Here is a 5,229-nt window from a genome sequence, read left to right on the forward strand (position 1 = left end):
CCAAATATTAATGAACTAGTGCTCCCAGCCCCTGGGAGGTTGGTTAGTAAGCATTAAGGGAGTTAGGTGCCTATATTCAACCGATTTCACCTGCTATCCTAGCCAGTGTTCTTTGGCCAGGGCAACTGCTTTGCCAGTTGGTGGGATGGTCAGGCCCCCCACATCCAATGCATATACTGTCTGTGCAGCATGCACCACCCAGGGAATATGTAGCAATGTGTTCCTCCTGCCCATTATACTATATCCTACTCTGTAGAGCCATTGCATACCAGCACCACTCTGCTTCCCCCACCCCCCAAGCAGCATAGGGATTTGGGGAATAAGTCTCTAGCTCAATTAAAGTTCAGATAATTTTTGGTAGCAAATGCAAACTTTCAAGTGGGTCTTGTGATTGGGTTAATTTTTAACCATTTAATGATTGCTAGGGAAGTCTTGGGCAACCCTGCACTGCGCCGGAGCTGCTTCCAGCTATACCAGAGATACCTTTGTTCCACTTACGAATCCAGGATTTTTCATGTATGGTACCTACTGCGCACTCAGCAATGGCAGAAGAAGCCAAGCCTTACCTAGCAATGGTTACTACAGAAGACAAACTTCCACTGCCTGGCAGCTTGAAGGAGGTGACAGGAACAACCCATCAGAAGAAGTGAGCTGACATCTTGGAGGGACTTCAGTGGGGACAGTGTTATGGGATCCAGGGCCAGCTTCAGATTTTTTGCCGCCCCAAGAAAAAAAAAAAAAAAGCCGGAGTGCCGTCCCTTGAAAAGTGCGGCCCCAAGCACATGCTTGGAACGCTGGTGCCTAGAGCCGGCCCTGATGGGAGCTATTGGAAGACTTTCTTAGTCAGGCAAAATTTGCTGGGCAATACACATTCATCAGCCCGTTGGCTGCTTAACCCCTCCCTGCCATTTGTCACAGGCTAGGGAGAAGAATCAGTAAGGCTAATGGTTTGCAACCACTTTTGTACATACCATTTTGTTCCTTTTGTACATACCATTTTGTACATACATATTGATACCTTAAGCTCTCGTTACCTGCTACTGGTACTCAGAACTCCCTTTCTCTGCCTCCACAATGCAGATCCATGCTGCGGCTTGGTGATAGTCACAGTCCCCTGGCAGAATTTGGGTAGCATCAAAGGGCCTCTCCAAATTACAACAGCCTCCTTGGGCAGCCATGTTGTGTACTACAGCCCCACAACCAATACACCCCTTAGGCCCTTAGCCACACATACCTGTGCCAGGACAGCCAAAGCGGGAGAGGACCTTCCTCAGTTCCTGTGACAGGGGATTCCTCCCCGGGCCAGAATCTTTGGATCACCATTCACCACTCTGGCCTTTTTGCCCAGGGTAAAAGGGTCAGAGCAGAGGTGAGGATCTCACCTTTGATCACCATTGTCTGGCATACAAATACCTATCAGCCTCTGGATTGCTTGCAAACTTTTCACAATTTGACATTCATACTGTTTTGACTGGCCACAAAGGTCACATGGTCTATTCACTGAGTAGGTGACCACAAGCATTGGAATCAGATTTCCACTCAGAATACTGGCTTCTTGCAATTATTCTGTAAATCATCATGTAACACATGCCTTGTTTGCAAACATTCTGGCTAGCAAACAGAGGTTAAATGACTTACCCAAGGTCACACTGCAAATCAATGGCAGAGCTTGGATCCCAGCTCTCTGTTCTCACCCGCTAGACTACACTCCCTTGCCAGAAGCAGTGATAGAACCCAGGAGCCCTAACTCCCAGGTCCCCACCCTAACCACTAGATATCACTGCTTTTCATTCTGCACATGCCTTCTCACCAGTGCACCATACCCCATTCTTGCAATCACTTCCTCTCGCAACCTCGATGCTGCTAACCCACTGAACTCTATGGACAGCACCCACCATCTCCAGTTAGCCTCAGACACCCTCTATTGCTACATAGTTTGAAAGTGGTTCCTGTTCATTGCTTTTAAACGGGAGAGCTTTTCCTGGGAGCTGGTAAGTTTCCTTACTCCAGTCAGGAGATATCCATTGCTTCCAAGCCTGCCAGCTCCTATATCTTGCTTCTGAGTTAGTCTTAAATTGATCTGTATTCATTAAGGGATTGAACCTGTGTTTTTAGACAGCACTGGGCATTAAACACTTGCTTGGTGCCCCCGGTAGCAGGCCTGGCTACAGCAGATGCTGCCAAGCCAGGGGACTGTAGACACTGAGTTCATTAGAAGCAGTTGTAACAAGCACTTTGCACAGCTCATTAAAAGTGCCCCCTGTGCTCAAACTTGCAACACAGTTCCTCCGACCACCTGCTGCCCTGCCTGAGCTCTTTGCAATCATTCACAACTGCCCCTCGGGTTCTTGGATTAGATATTCAAGAATTTCAGCAGCAGCCAGAGAGGTGGGGAGGACCTGAGGGGCCCTGGTGCAAAGTGTGGTAAGGGAGATGCACTTCCTCAGGAAACCTTGCATTGTGGCGCTTAATGCATAGTCAACACATCGCCCTTTCATTGTTTCAGCCCCCACTGCGGGAGCACGTGCTGGCATCCAACCAAACCTGCCTCTGAGGTCAGACTTTCTCTTTCCCACCTGTAGAACTAGAGATGATGCCAGTTACCCCAGGGTCTCCTCCTCCAACGATGTGACTCCCTCAGAGAGCACTGACAAATGCAGAAGGTGCCATTCAAATGTCAGCAACCCAGGATCCTGCAGTCTGTTTGTCAATGTATGTACTCGCACAGGCGTCTTTACATGGTATCTCTGCTTACAACCGAAGCTATTGCTACCCTGCAGGGGGCTAATAGTGATGTTTTTTAACAGCTTCCCCTCGGTATGGATGGAGGGGTGGGGGATGAGCAGCAATTGAAGGGCCCCAACTTGACAGGTGAACTTTCAATCCTCCGACACCCAAAACTATCAAAAATCCAGGAAACACCCTGTGGCAGTGTTCACAAGGAAACTCCTAGGCAGGTGAATGTCACCTGGGTGCACACTCGGATCATGTCCATTGGAAGGTTCACTGAGGGGTTCAAATCATTTCAGGGAGCCTGGGCCCACTTAGGATTTTCCTCTTGTTAAGTTTGTAGTTTCTTGCAGTTCCAATGCAAGTCCAGGTGAATCGTCGCCCTTTCACCCACAACCCCTTGTGAATGGAAATGGATCCCCTAGGAAGCCAAACGAGCTGGCTCAGTCATGTACATTAATTGGCCTTCACAATTCCAGTGGAGCTTTTACTGAGTCAAATTAAAAAACCCTGAAGACCTTGAATAACCCAACCCGACCTCCCCTGCCCCACCCCTACTGGGCACTCATAGTGCTCAGTGCTTAGGGCAAACTGAGACCTAAGATAATGGTTCTGTTTAAGAGCTGTACGTTAGGCCCCATGTCTCCAGTCCCCTTTGAAAGACATTAAGAAGTGCATTGTGTTATGGCCAAAATCCAGCCCCTCCTTCATGGCTGTGGAGGGCCCTTTGGCAGCAGAACTGGTGTGGTGCCAATACATAAGGTAGGGCTGGATGTGGGGGCCACCTGTGACATTAGGATCTGGGCCTTTAAGGGCTGAGCTTCCAAGGCAGAGAGTCTGTGAGGGGTGCTGTGAAGCTGGAACAGGACACAGAATAAAGCAGAACTCTTCTAAGCACATTAAGCACCGAGTGACCACTGAACACTACAATGCACAGCTGAACCACCACCCACCAGCTCTAACTTCCACTTGCTTTTAATACCCCCCTCAAGGCAATTACACTGGCATAGCACACCAGAGCACAGTGCTCGCTGCCCCCCCCACACACACACACTGTCATGCTCCCTCCTGCCCAGGGATGTGGGGAATGGGTAGCATAGAGCTAGCTACTGTGGCTTCTCATTACCAAGGGATTGAGTCTACAATCAGGGCATGCCTTAGGGCACCTTTCCAACTGCTTTATGCTGCTCAAAGCTTCCAGAACGGAGAGGCTGAGGTACTGGCCCAGAGTGTTCATCCTATATATTTATCAGGGTTTAGCTACTATGCCAACAGATAGATTATATATTAAACCAATGCGTGGACTTGCACCAGATCTATATTTATTATCTTCACTGAGGGCCTGGCTCATAAGAAACTGGTTTGAGAAACCCCCAAATCAATGAGGTTTCTAGCAGCTGTCTGTTCTAAGTCAGTCATTTAACTTCAGCCAGGCAGTTAACGGCATATGTTCCACAGCTAGCACATGTTCCTTTTACAAGCCACCATGCCATCTGGTATCCCACCACATGGGCTCCCCTCACCTGCTGAGACTGCCTGTTCCACCCTCTTGGTGAACACAGTTATATATGTAACCTGTGCCCTTCATTTCCCAGCAGCCACCCAGGCTGTGCAGGACAGGTTAAACACAGTTCCAGACGTCAGAATTTAATCCCACCTGGATACCTAAGTAAGGTTCTTTGCTTGCTGAAGAAAAATTAGTCAATTTGTTTTTTGAAACCCGAAGCTTTACCTCGAACGTGAACAAATGACACTCTGCAAGAGTCACTCCCAGGTGTAGGCTCATCCATACTCTTAAACTTAAGGAGGACAGTTCAGACAGTGAAACTGCTGCTCAGATTTGTTTTAAACACGCAGGGCCAAAATCGGCCCTGATTTATAGGCACCGCACTGACATTGGGAATTTGACTTTAAAGTAATGCAGATAGTAATGGCAGCGAAGCAGCAACTTTTTTAAAATTGCGAATGAATTTAGAGCTCATGAAAATTAAAGACTAATTGCTAACATAGCTCAGTCAGGCAGTGATAGTTTCCCACATGCAAGTCTGCCAATGCCTCTCTAACCTGACCTGCAGCAGCACTTGCTATTCCAGGCCTCGGCTCTCCACACAGTGCCCCACAATGCACCAAAACGCTGATCTGCAGCACCCCTCACACACAATGCCCAGTTCTGAGTTGCAATCCCTTCCACTTTTCCATCATTGGGTCTTTCTGGAGCAAAAAAGTGCTAATCACACTAACCTGTGTGGACTTGCACATGAGGAGTGTGCTACCAGCATATTAGAAACCCCGAGTCTGGGCTTCCAAGGCCTGGTCTTACCCTACAAAGTTAGGTCGACATAAGGTAGCTTATGTTGACCTAATATATCAGTCAGTGCCTACACTACAGCTTTCCTCCCACCGATGTAAGTGCCCTACTACACTGACATCATAACTCCAACTCCAGGAGAGGCATAAGGCTTATGTCGGTGTAGTTAGGGTGATGCAATGTCTGTGTAG

The 5,229-nt window shown here is 48.3% G+C and overlaps 1 protein-coding gene across 2 annotated transcripts in view; it reads right to left on the minus strand.

Annotated features, from left to right (window-relative positions):
* SLC13A3 (solute carrier family 13 member 3) overlaps window positions 1–5,229 on the minus strand; it is a 41,564-nt gene that overhangs the window by 32,410 nt on the left and 3,925 nt on the right. The window lies entirely within an intron of this gene.

Source organism: Chrysemys picta, chromosome 13, assembly GCF_011386835.1.
Source record: "Chrysemys picta bellii isolate R12L10 chromosome 13, ASM1138683v2, whole genome shotgun sequence".
NCBI classification, from domain to species: Eukaryota; Metazoa; Chordata; order Testudines; family Emydidae; genus Chrysemys; species Chrysemys picta.